The sequence below is a fragment of the Ornithodoros turicata genome, chromosome 4 (genome assembly GCF_037126465.1).
Source record: "Ornithodoros turicata isolate Travis chromosome 4, ASM3712646v1, whole genome shotgun sequence".
Classification (NCBI taxonomy): Eukaryota; Metazoa; Arthropoda; class Arachnida; order Ixodida; family Argasidae; genus Ornithodoros; species Ornithodoros turicata.
The window spans coordinates 9,821,541-9,835,528 of NC_088204.1; the positions used below are offsets into that span (position 1 = coordinate 9,821,541).

General features: G+C 44.8%; 1 long non-coding RNA gene and 1 other non-coding gene across 2 annotated transcripts in view; both read right to left on the reverse strand.

Moving 5' to 3' along the window:
- The window catches only part of LOC135392706 (uncharacterized), a 223,261-nt gene that overhangs the window by 129,968 nt on the left and 79,305 nt on the right, over positions 1–13,988 (reverse strand). The gene's annotated exons all lie outside the window — the stretch shown is intronic.
- Trnat-ggu (transfer RNA threonine (anticodon GGU)) lies at positions 6,727–6,801 on the reverse strand. Its single transcript has one exon. It is a non-coding gene; the product is annotated as a tRNA-Thr (tRNA).

Consider the following 13,988-nt stretch of genomic DNA (forward strand, 5'->3'; position numbering starts at 1 on the left):
ATCAGTAAGAAAAGCACCAAGCACTGCCTTGTGCTGATAGAAAGGTGATGATTAGGTTAAAATAGAAACAAAAATGACGGGAATAAATTATTTTTGTAAAATTTGGCAATGTGTGAGCTTCAATGATAGGGAGAAAGCAATACGTACAGTGTCCCCTGCGCAAAAGTATTATATTTCATTCTTCTCCGCGTTGTGGAGTAGTCAGTACCGAGTAGTTTGGGAATAACATTTTTTTACCAATCAATCAGTCATTCTGTTCCGTGGGAAACAACGCTGATGTGCCGGATGTCGAAACCGCTGTCAACGAATAGAGTACTGAAAGTCTTGTCAGCTTCCAATCTGTTTCAGTAAATTATCAGGAACTGTGGACCGCTCTTTGCTATACACTTTCGACGCCTTTTCCCACCAGTTTCTTCAGCTGTCGAGGCATTGCTGACGCGTTGGCATTAACGCTGGAAGGAAAATTTACGAGAAGTTTCGTCAACGAAATAGACGGAGATCTATCGCTTGCGACTCTGTGAAATGACGGGAAGAAATTTAGGGGATCCACATCGGAAGATTTGCTCACTTTTAAGTGTAATCTTTCCAAGTTATGAATCACTGCAACGGTTTTACGACCTTGTACGACCAAGGAACCTTATTCCCCTTCAGCATCACTAATATAAGCAACGCATTATATCATTCCATCACGTTGGTATCAAGGATCCGTCTAGCTGACGAGCTGAACGAACTGAGAGAGCACTACTTGAAGGAAGATTATCGATAAGCGTGTTTGAGTGGCTTATATAATCTAGGCCCTAACTTGAAAGGCTTTTACGCAGATCCTTCTGAGAACTGCTTATGCATACTGCGATGACCAACTTTATGGTTTAGGTAACCACCCACTATGTTACTGTACGACGCCCACCACATATTTATTTATTTATTTACAGACTGAATAAATAAATAAATATGTGGTGGGCGTCGTGCAATCACATAGATAAACATAAGGTGTGCTTTGTGGCCTAAAGTGCGGCAGACCAAAAAAATTTTCTCGGAGCAAGATTTATCTTGAAGAGATTATGAATGGAAATGGAAAGCAAAATGACTAAGGAGGCTGTTTATTTATTTATTTCTTAAGCCGCAGGCTTGTGAACACAGGGGATATGTTTAATGCTGAAGAAAAAGAAAAAGAAAGAAAACAAAAGGGAAGTGAACACGGGCTGCCATCCTGAAGATGAAGATTACTCAACTCAACGAAGGCGATTACTCCGATGATGACGATGATTCTAGTACATCACAATATATGCAGGGTGCCCACGCTAACTGTGGTGATTTTTTTTTTTTTTTACAACAGGGGTATGCCTTTTAATTTTTTTTAAATACAATAATTGGTGATATGTTGGTTAAATGGATCATCCTATGGCCGCACTAGCGACCGAGACGTTGTTCTAATTAATTTTCACTAATGAACTTTATATGCATATACGAGAGATAGAGGTTAGGCCCGGTGATAACGTCTGTTCTGTTTTGGTGCTCACGGCTCAATCCATCATGCATTCGGTAGACTCAAATTTGTCGTTTTCTTTACCTGCCCGTCTGTTACGCCATTTTACTTCCCTCCTGTGTAGACTCCGGCTCAATGTGGCTTTCACCCCGCAATTCAAGTGCATGATCAGATGCTGTGACACAAGCCTCTGTTCCACCTGCGGTGTCGTGGCGACAGCCCAGCACATTCTTATGGAATGTGTACTCTACTGCCCGCAAAGGCGGATACTGTGTGATGAGCTTGCCCGTATCAGCAAGAGGCCGCTCAGTTTAGCTGCGCTCATTGGCCCCTATGAAGATCCTGTGCTCCGTCGTCGGGTTCTTCACTCGTTCATGACTTCCTGTCGTAAACTAGATTGCTCCAGACGCTTTAGTTTTTTCTTGTATTTCCATCCTCCTTCATCATCTTCACATAATGTCCCGCGTGCAATGGGGTAGGGTACCACACCACCGCGGTGAAACACCCCATCCCATAGTCATCATTTATTGTTTTTGTTGTTGTTGTTCCGTTTTGGTGCGCTGATGCCGTTCCTGTTTTTAGAAACACGATCGAGACAATATAGAGCGAGGAAATGGTCCCGGAAAAACAGCAGATTTTGACGACATTTTTTTGTCGCTCCCCCAGAAATACGCTCTTCCCTTGCCCTTAATTGAAAGAGAGACCAAATGTTGCTTCTTTTGTCTTCCCCGCATTTAAAACACTGGGAAGCATTTTTCGCTGTTCTAAGCCAAAGGTGAAGCACGTCTATGGGCTTCTGTTACTAAAGTGAAATTTCTTAAAAGAGCTAGGAAGTACCGTGCATTCAATTTACACATGTCATGCTATGAGGCGCGGCATATTAATGCGTTAGCATTATGAGTGTCAAAATGGAAAAAGCTGTATGTATGTTGTGTGTATTGTGTGTGTATGTTGTGTGTATTGTGTGTGTATGGTGTGTGTGTGTGTGTGTATGCCGTGTGTGTGTGTGTGTGTGTGTGTGTGTGTATGTGTATGTGTATGTGTGTGTGTGTGCGTGTGCGTGTGCGTGTGCGTGTGCGTGTGCGTATATATATGCCGTGTGTGTGTGTATATGCCGTGTGTGTGTATATGCCGTGTGTGTGTATGCGCGCGTGCGCGTGCGTGTGTGTCTGTGACAGAGAGAGAGATGGTGAAGCCTGTGGTGAATCCGGACACCACACATAGATGTCACCAGGCAAAACCCGTGTTTAGGTCAGCCGTTAGCCTCACTCGCTGTGGGAGGGGCCTTGGCTTGGACAAATCAAAAACTGTAACGATGTGAGCTGCTAGGGATGTGCAACATTTTTTCGTGTTTAAACTGTCGGAGTTGCATTTGCATGCAACTGGTTGTTACCGTATTGGCTTCGTATTTTCTTCATGTATTTCTTCAACGTACTGTGACTTCTATTAGAGGAGGGGTAGTTGTGGTGAATCTGGCCACCACACATAGATGGCATCAGGCAAAACCCGTGTTTAGGTCAGCCGTTAGCCTCACGCGCTGTGGGAGGGGCCTTGGCCTGGACAGATCAAAAACCGTGAGCGCGTGTAAGCGTGGACAGAGCCCGCGGAGCGACTTGCCTCGGATACGGTGCTTGGAACGACAGACTTCGTGAAGCTTGAAGAATATTCTCTGTGTATTGTTTGCATTATGTGAATAATTAAATATCAAGATTCTTTCTATATCTTGACGTTGTCTCTGTGCCTCACCTTCCACAGGGGTCGAATCGACGGACTTTGTCCCCGAGAGTGGGAATAGGCTCCCACAAGCCTATTGGAGGCAAATGATTTGAAATGGAAGTAGTCGAAGGTAATTAAGAGTTAGAGGTAAGATTAATTGAAGGTAATTAGAGGTAATTAAAGGCCAATAAAACAAAAAGTTGAGTTTCAAGGTAATGAATGTAAGATATATGTAATTAAGAGAAAGATTAAATGAAATTAAAGAATACCGAAGGTAACCGCATGTGATACCGGAGGTCAGTAAATGTAATTAAAGGTAATTAAGGTCAATTAAAGGGGAATTGAGAGTAATTAAGACAAGTAAACCTGATTAAAGGTAATTAAGGGAATTCAAGATTACCTCACGTAACCGCAGGTTACATGATTAAGGTAATTAAAGGGTAGTTGAAAGTAATTGGGGCTAACTAAAGGTTAATTAAATGGATATACATATTGTAATTGAAAGCGTCAAACCGGAAGTCGGTCTCGACTGGAAGTGGACAACCGGGAGTTTGGTTTAAACCGGAAGTGGGTACTCGGAAGCCAAGTATAGACCGGAAAGATGGGTAATGCTAATGTATCTCTCTTGCATTTACCGCTGATCGCCGCCAGTGATTTCTTTTCTTTTTTGTCGAGACAGCGAGACACATCTGCAGTAGTCCACTTGTCGTCCCCACCAAATGTGTGTATAAAGAATGAATTCTACAGCGCTCGATCGGGAAAGCGGTAAACTGTTATTTTGCCGCGACCCGGTTGACGAAGGCTTCGTGCTTTTGCTAGGCGTTACCGCCCCTGGGGGCGGGGGGGATCGAAGTAGACGCGCTTCATGATCATCACACTGCACTGCCACGCCGCCAGCAATATTACGACTCCGCCCCAAGAGAGCCGTAGCGGGACATCTTGTTTGGTTTCCTCTCGTGGGAAAACGGCGAGAAAGCAAGCGAGCTGTTGGAGGCGAAATTTCATGCCTGAAACACTATATAGCATAATGGGACAAACTTCGCGTTGTCTAAAGAATCACCCCTTCTAGGGTGATCGTTGTTAACGTAAAAAGGTCAGCTTCTCATTCCGAAAGCATTTACGAGGTTGTAACAATGGCGTCGCCATACCGAACTCATCTACCACAGTAGACAATGGAGTCGGATAATATGAAAAGTGCTGCAGAGGGGGCCAAAAGAGAACATGCATACACTGCGCAAGTGAAAGTCACAATTTCCTTTTCCCCTTCCCTGTGAGTATTATATAGTATTCGTGACTTTCTGCGATAAAATTTTGAGTGCTGTCTTTGTCGTCGTCGTTTTCTGTTTCTTTTTTCAAACATTATTTTTCCCCAATCGCAGGGTTTCAAGTTGCGAAGCGTCCAATACATACATTGGGCTGTTGCAGTGAAACAGTTTATCTGATTATTAGCTTCTTATTTGTAGAATGTACACTGCTTTAATGAGCGGCATACCTAATAATTAGACGACCGAACAAATTGACCTCCCATATGCAGCGTTTCTAGACATGCTGTGCAAATTGGCTATCATCCGTCTCCTCTGGCTGACGTCATTAACAGTCAGTGACAGTATGTGTACACACACGAGAGTCCGACGTAGTCGCTCTCCAAAGAGCGCAGTAAGACCTCTGAACGCTAAGACGTAATAACTGGCGCGCGAATGTTGGATCAAGCGATATCCTATCCACATACTTTGCGTGCCTCTATAATGTACTCCGCTTGCTTACTCACTGACGCAATTCAACGAGGCGAAAGTGATTCGCCCACAATGAACATCTGAGTGCCTTTCTTCCGCCAAACGAGGCTCAGCTAATGACTCAATACCAATTCGGGATGCAGCGCCACATATTGAGGGATGTGTGAAGCAAGGAAGCCACCGACTTCGCGCAGATAGGATGCAGGATACATAATTCATGCGTCTCCGGAGCGGCCCCCATAGCGTCCACTCGGGCGTGTGCGTGCTTTGGTCATGTGATGACGTGCTTTGTTGGACACAAGTTATACGGCTGAACAGATGGCTGAACAGATGGCTGAACATAGGTGGAGCACAGCCGGGTCCGTCAGAGGGTTGTCGTCGCATTCTTTACTTGTCTTGTTGGTTCTGACAAAGGAGTCGGAGGCTCGAAATGATATCATTCCGCGTGTGCTCATTCAACTGGCGTGGCAAGTAACCAAAGGTCGAAGCGCTCGTACAGACGCAGCGGATATCTTTTCGAGCTCTAACTTCGCGCGCGCGCGTTTGGTGACTTCCCAAACCAAATTTTGTAGGACGTCGAGACGTCCTCAAATCTTCAGTAGGGCATATCATGTGAAGAAGGAACCAGTGAATCAGGGCAGGGCTGGTATAAACGTTGAGTAACGAGTCTCAGGCTCATTCTCAATAGCTTCGGCAGCGCTATCCGCAGCGAGCGCGTGCTCAATGCTATTACTTTACTTTATTTACTTTATTAGGCTTACTCAACTTTCACGCAAACCGCACATGGACCCCAGTGAGGAAGATCTCAAGGCATCTGTTCACACTTACCGAAGGCCAGTGATGGGACGTACTTGAAGTGCCAAGTACTCAAGTGCATTTCCGAGTACACTTTGAGCACTTTTTGTTAGTGCTCTCCCATCAAGTACTCAAATACCGAAATTGACATGCAAAGAAAAAAAAAAACAAAGAAACATCCAGTGTGTTTCGTCTCTAGAAGCAGCATCTTAGAACAAGAAAATTGATCGCTGTCCTTTTTGATAGTATAACAAGCGTTGCACTGATGAATCAATGCGGAATTAAAAGTACTTTCCACTAGTACAGCTTGTTGCCTGACCAGCTGTAAACGGAAATTATGCCATCTGTTATATGTATATCCACGGGTAAGCTGGGCTTCCGACCTAGCATTTGCAGGGGTGGTGGTGGGGTGGGCTAGCATTTGCAAAAAATGCTTGCGTTGGCATTTAGCCTACTGCTTTATCAAATTTCGTCACCACCAAGCGGTGACACGTGGCACGATACAAACGTTGCAACGTACTTGACGAGTACTTTAAAGTACTTTTCCCACTACTTTGTACTTTACGCTATGTACATCTACAATAGGGTACTTTGTGCTGTACTTCAAGAAACATTGACTCCAAGTACTTTGTACTTTACTTAAAGTACAATTTTGGGGTAATTTACCAAAGATACTGCACAACTCTAGGCTGTAGGCTAGTCTTGATGTTCGCATACAGACCATAGGCACCTAGCACCAAGCGTGATAGCAGCTAGAAACCAAGGTGGCGAAAAGGGACACCTCAACAACCGAGCTGCCATGATGGATTGATAGATATGGTAAGTTACGAATGGTATCTCCTACAAGCTCCCTTCACACAGGTCGTAAGAGAAGGTTTACGACGCACAATACCCTTTCCTTACTGAATAGAGAGCAACCCGAGGACACACAATGATGGGAAAACAAGACGGACGTACTTCACGTACGGATGAAAGATGAAAGTCACTGAAAAGGTTAGCCAGCTGTAGGGATCGAACCCACATCTTCTGGATTACCAGTCCAGGGCTCTACCAATTGAGCTAAGCTAAGGCTTTGATGCTTTGTATCTGTCCCTTCTATGTTGTTCCAGCCTCAGAACTTCAGATTTCTCTCTTGTTCACGTACGGAGTTGAGGAAAAAAAACAGCTTGGATTGGATTGGATTGGATTGGATACGTGGTATACTGAGGCGGAATGGAGTTCACGCATTGAAGACCCGTTGTCGCATCTATTATGGTGGCTTTCGAACTTTGACGGTAGGGGAGGGCAATCGGCTCCTTATAAGTTATTTGCTTTTCCTCATTTCTCTTTCCACAGTTTTTCTCTCCTCTTTCTCTCCTTGTTATTTCTATAGTCATAGACACTCGGGAATCCAACACTGTTTTTCCTTGTGTTGAAGCATGGGAAGACTTCCTCAACCTTTCTCGAATCGCCCTGTCTTGTTAGCACGGCAAATCACATTTATAGAATAATGGGGATCCATAATCTCGATCACTTGATGGTTCCATCACGTCCGCGCAAATTAATAAATTCGCAGCTCTTCGCTAACACTTCACGAACCAGATATCACAATTATGGGTCACACACCACCTACATGAAGAGTCAAACATTACACGTTATTAACGTCTACCCTCACGGCGGGGGAACACAATTCATGCTACCCTCGTTTCCGTTGGCGTCTTCGGGCTATATCCTCCCATTATTTCAATAAGGCTACAAGGAAGGTTCTCTGTTAAAAGAAACGCGGTCGATATTGCTTCTGGGCTTTGTCAGTTTCGCAGCATCGACAAGACTCAATGACAGTGGAAGACGGCAACATCGATTTGGTCCTGCAAAGACATCTTCGAGTTTCTTTTTCATCAAATATTTTTTCCGACTATTTTCCACTTTTCAGCACTGGCAGTTCCGCGATTTTCTTATTTTCTCTGGCATTTTCTGCAGTTGTCACAGCGGCTGAAGGTTCTTTTACCCAGCAAACAGCTGTCGAAATACCGGCGATTCCTTTCGGATGACAGTTCGCCCCTTTTCAGAAGCTTTTCAGCTACTGTCACACAACCTGACGCAAATGTTGCGACATTGACACAAATTCCGTCGTATCACTGAGCCGTGATTTTCCGCGTGCCACGAATTTTCCAGCTTACGCTGAAACTACAAGGATCATCGCCAGCAAAAGAATTTAATCTTCCAAAATCCTCTTCGCTGATGCTAACTTGGCCCTTCTTTACCCAGCTGGTCTTTAGACGATGTTTTTCACAAAACACACGCTGGACTGATTGATTGATTGATTTTAAGAAAAATAAAATGGAGATTGGAGCTTGCGCAAGTGTGATCCTGAGTTCAGAAAGTTCATATGAACATTTGTCATTGATTTGCTAAAGTGTTTTCAGAATCATGCATAATGCACGTCTACATCTCTCAGATTGTGTTTTCCCAAAATATTTTTTTTCTTTGTGTGTGACGCGGAAGTATCATGAAATTAATTTATAGTTTTGAGATTGATGACGTCACAGCGGCTGCAATCTGCCATCCCTCTGGCAACATTACTCCTCCAAGGCCCATTTCCTCACGACAGCCGGTGGAAGTTTTCCAAAGCGGTGCGGAGAGCGGGGACCGGTAGGATGCACGCGTTGTCGTTAAGAGACAGACGCGAGAGGTCGTGGTAACGTCGCCTACCCTTCGAAAAATCCAAAACGATGAAGTTCTGCGGGACCTCTCAAAAATCCCTGGAAGCGCTTTCAATGATCATTGACGGCATTTTCATATTTTGCGTACTGGGTCTTTCAACGAGGTTGATCTAGAATACGAAATAAAAGAAGTAACGTCTTTTTAAAGTCCGTAGTGGGACTTTCAGCGAATTACGCCAAATGATCTTTGAAGCTTAGAGTCAAGAAAGGCAAGTATGTAAATATTTTGCATCAGTCGACGTTGCAAAGCACTGGATGGAGTCCTCGTTCCATTTTTTTTACTTTGCCATCTTTTAGGCCTTCGCTAATTTTAGCTCTCGACACAAAAGAAGCATAATAACCGAACGGGACAAATCACAACCAAACTAAATGAAAATAAACTGGACCCATTTGACGTATAGTGATGTTCGGATATGCAGAGTATTAGTGCCTTTACTCAAAACGTACCGCTGCTTCATTAGAATTATCCATAATCCTTGAAATGAGCAGACCGGCGTGTAATTCGCAATAACGAACTATACTCGATGCAAAAGAGAGATAGAGACGTTTCTCATTTCGTTTTTTCACGGTCCGATGAACGCAAAGACGATAAAGAACGTCTTTGGAAGTCGGTACGAGTCGCCTCAGCGCTTCCTCAGCTGCTGCTAGAGCAGCCATTCCTGAGCCTGGGCGCCGAAGGTCTCTCAGGGACGCCCTGGTTAAGTTCGGCAAAAAGCCAAGACTGCTGTATTCTAGATAGCGTGAGGCTCGTAGGGTACGTATTGGGTACATAGGGCACCTAATTCCTCTGCAGTGCTCTAAGGAGGGGGACTTACGCATCCACCTGATGATTTTATCAACAGGACCGAACGACAAACACGGCGTTGTCAGGCCTTCTTGGCTATTTTGCCTTGAATTCCCCACACTCTGTGCGAAATACAGTTTACAGATACTTGAAATCTTGCGATTCGATTAGCACCGCGCTCGCCTGTCCCCCACTCCTCACTGCTGTCCTCTATCCATCTGTGCACATCTACACGCCGCTCTAAGCGATAGTTATATCGCGGCGCTATCACAGAGTCTAACAACAAAAAAGAAAAAGCACCGCCTTTAAAGTTGACGTTTTCTACACCATGTTTCGCAGCGTGGAAATTGTGGAAAATACTTACGCAGGGCTGAGGAAACCACTTTTATTTTGTAGTTCATCGCCATTACCCATTGCAGTTCTGTATAGTGTTGAGAAGATCCCATCAGAGCATTCCATTTGACGCTGAGCAACCAGATTGTTCGTGGAGGTCAAGAACGAATGCGTGGTTCACACTACAACTTCTCTCCGTTGCGGTTACGGTGCGGATCCAGTGCGGAGGCAGCTGTCGTACGACACGCTGTTCAGACATATGCGTTCTTGATACGTCAAACGCTTGTGGTTGACCAATCACGTCTCCACTCCACCACGTCTCCATTCCACAGGCAGCCATGAACGGGCAACGTGATGTGGTCGGCGAAACTTTGAATCTCTGAATGAATCTCTGTACTCGGCTCGGCATGGGTCGTAGAGCCACGGGTATTTCTCGACCTCTGAAATTAGAGCTTCTTGTTTTGCTAACGTGCTTTCACCGGAGGCAGCCATGTTGGAAAAGCACGCGACAGCACAGCAGTGATGCGCTTGCGCGGAGCGCGTTCGCTTATTGGCCAGCTGCATCTCCGCAGGTAGCCCGTACCGCATGGACTTTGGTCGAGCTCAACTCTTGCGGTGCGTGTGCTTTTCGGAGTGTCCTGCTTCGTTGTCATGACAACAGTGTCGCGCCGCATCCGTAACGCATGAAAATGCAACAGTGTGAACCAAGCATAATGCTGCATCTGAAAACGCACATGGGAATGTCTGCCGAATAAATTGCGGTTGTCCGTGGTCTAATAGCACAGGGACAGGCTAACGGCACATAGCATAACTGTCCAATATTAAACTGCGCACTAATTTCTGGAGCGCAACATTGATTTGTGCGAAGACGAAAATACTTCTTACGAACTTCTCTGTACGAACTAAGTGATCGATATCTTTTAGGCTCATCTTAAAAGGTTCCAATAATTGGACGCGGGTAATTGAGGACGCGTCCTTGCGATTCAATAATTCAATAAGCTCTTGCCACGTCTTGCGTGCAAATCGGCTAACGGAAGCGAGTCTACGAAGACGCGACGATCCATAATTCTGACATGACAGGTGAAGTGTGGTCAAACTTTCGCACAACCTACATACACAGCGGCTTAATTCCATTAAACGCCAATGTTCGCCACACTATTTGAAAGTTATGTGTTTATTTCAAGAAAATTTAATATGACATGGTATTAACATGCACACAAGGTCGACAACAAGAACCCAAAACCAGTATAAATAAGTAGTTCAGTATGAATAAGACTACGTACAGTTCAAAACATGTAACCTCTCTACCGGCGAAGCACAACGGCAAAACATTCAAACATTCATTGGGTGTTTCCTTGGCGTATAGTTATGGACTCACAAGTTTGAGTTGCAGTTAAGGAACGCTGCTTTTCGCAAGTCATGACGTGGAGGAGTAGAGGATAAGGATTTTAGTTACGGCAGTTTTAAGTTACATCCTGCGGAAATGCAGAGTCGCACAAGTATGCAATGCAGGGCGACAGCTGGTAATTGGGCCCATTTGTTCGTAGGGGGGGGGGGGGAATATAGGTTTATTGCAAAACAAAACAGAAAAAAAAACACGAAAGAGGGGAAAGGTTAGCCTGGCTCCAGAAGCCGACTTGCTATTCCCGCTTACAAAAAAGGAAAAAAAATAAAAAGAAGAAAAAGAAAGACAAAACGAAAAGAGCGAAAGAAGAGGCGCAGTCACAGGCTCAGCGCGAGCCCTGTGTCAGTAAGGAAGCGTACGAGTTCCCTTCCGACGCGCCACTGAATGGGGCGTTGCAGAGGGCCCAGTAGCGTTGCCAACGTGACCTCCCTCAGCCCTAGGGTAGCTAGCCGCTCCATCAGAGTGGCACGGGGAGCGGCGAACAGGCGACAGTGGAGGGGTAGGTGGGAAGTGTTGCCCTCGGTAGAGCAGGCTGCACATGTAGGGGTGTCAAGCGTGTTCGTAGGCTACGTACGGTATTTATACTCTCATCATGTCTTCCTGTATGCCAAATGCTCTGACAATGGTTAACAGCGACACCTTGCGTCAGTGATTGTGTGTGAGGCGTACGAACGGGTAGGAACCTGAAGCATTCCCAGCAAAGTTGATTGATTGATTGATTGAGGTCACGAATTCGTCATGCTTTGTCGCCTTAAATGCGATTTATGCGCAAGTCTTTCCTGTTCATACGCCCACGTCATTCTATGCACACTCCTATTTCGGTCCTCAGGAGCTGAAGGGCAAGTCAAGTTGTTGTCACAGCAACGCAATTACTTACGTGAACGTGAGGGGAAGCCCGGTTTATCACCAGCTTGTTAACGCTACCCGGTGAAAATTTTAAGCCACATTTCCTATAGGGGGACGTCAATGTGCTTCTAATTATAAGAACTGCACTATCCGGTCCTCTTCATGGGTATCACACACTTCCACCAAACCAGACTTGGACAACGTGATAATTTTACTTAGCGGGTTTTCACACGGGCCATTACACAGCTTCTGTCTCTACGATATAAGATAGTTACCGGACTATCACAGCGGTTGTCGTCTTTCGTGTCACCTATAACGCTGAAAGCATTACTCTGCATAACTGACTCAAAAGTGTGTTTATTAGAATTCCTTCCACGGAACAGTGGGTTCTGAATTGAGCATTTGAATTGAGATTTGAATAGAATTAAGCTTTTCTGTAGCAGCAATACCACCTTTTAAAGTAACTTCTACGTTTTTGCTTCATCAAATTTTGATCCAGGCACTGTGGACAAATTGTGAAATCATGGCTGCTGGCTCTGATAATGTCGAAATAGCCAGCAATGAGACACTTCTCATCTAGTAGCAAAAAACAAAAACTAAAAGTAAGGCTGAGCTTCTCTTTCCTTTATAATGTTTTTTCTGCATGATGAAGTGCTGACTCCACTGCCGCACTAAAGTGCAAGCATGTTAATTTCTCCGGGTGTCTCATTTCTTGTATTCACCGCGTTGTTTTACAAGCACTGGACTGGACTGGACTGGACTGGACTGGACTGTGGGTTTGTTTATCTTGAAGAACACACTACGACAAGTTTATTGAAGCAAAAGCCTGAGATCGGAAGCCCCTGATGCTTCAAACCTAGACGTTTCTTCCACTGTGCTTCCACTGGGCTGAATCTTCCAGTACTTTTCGACTTAGATACGTTTGTTTTGTACGAGAAGAGCACACATTATGGGGTTGGGTGAATGTCAATTCAACGAATTCGTCGTTGATGGACCTGATCCTAACTCGCATCCATGCTTCTAATGATATCTTCCCAGGGTTTCGCAGTGTGTTTCTGGACGCACTGAAAAAAAAAAAAAAGAAGAAAGAAAGAAGAAAGAAAGAAAAGAAAGAAGTGCTGCTTCTAGCGTTCAGCCACACGCGAGACATCTTTATTTTTATACCGTTGACTTTCCGTGGCTACACAGCCTTAAATGAGGACCCGAGGCCAGGCTGCATGGTTCGTTTCCCAGCAACTCCTATTGAGGGTGAGTCAGCGTCCTTTCATAGCGCTGCGCTGAAGACTAAGATGTTTGTGGCTTTCAGTTCGAGAACATCTCTTGAGGCTCACTTCCTTGTTTACGTCTTCGTAGTATGGTCCTTCGAGTGCAAACATATTACAGCTCGGAAATCTGCTTGATCTTTATGCTGGATGTTCCAGTGCAAACTGAATTGGCACATCGCCCATAGTTCCTGTCGAACTATGGACAGAGAGCAGGGTTTATAAAAATTGAATGCCATGTTTACCCACAAAAGAAGAGCACGGATCATTGAGCTGTGATACCAGCATACTGAAAACACTATTAAAGGCGCATTAAACAGCATGAATGCGATGAGTGCGCAAATCGCTTGAAGGGGCCAACGACAGGGCCCTCATCGAGAGTGTTGACTATATAAACAAGTTCATTCTCAGCCGCGGTTACTGGTCCGGGAGCTACACGATTTCTAACTCGCGTCATAAAAAACATAACATAAAAAAGTGAAAGAAATTAGTTATCTCGAGAAGCAGAAACATCTTCCGCTGATTACACAACCGTGCGCGTGATGTTTCCAGGAAGTATCAATTATGTACCGGAGTTGTTCCATGCCGAGACCGATCACACGAAGAGATCATGCATCCCTTCATACCGTCGCCTTTCGTGTGGCTCATACACTAAAACGTGTAGTCTGAAAGTAGACCCGCACTCAAAGGGGAAATAAAAAAGGAGTAGACTGGGAAATAAATTGCAGCTTCTAGTTTCCTTGATAGCCATGATTCCCCATCTTAGCGTCCTGATTCTGAAATTTACTGCGCAACACACAGTCTCTAAACTTCGCGCGAACTTCTGTGCATTAGGTTGTGAAATCCCCTAATGGTTGTGGCACTGCATTTTCACTCACTAAAACGACTACTCACCAAAAGGACAAGCGTCACGCCTTTTTTTTTTC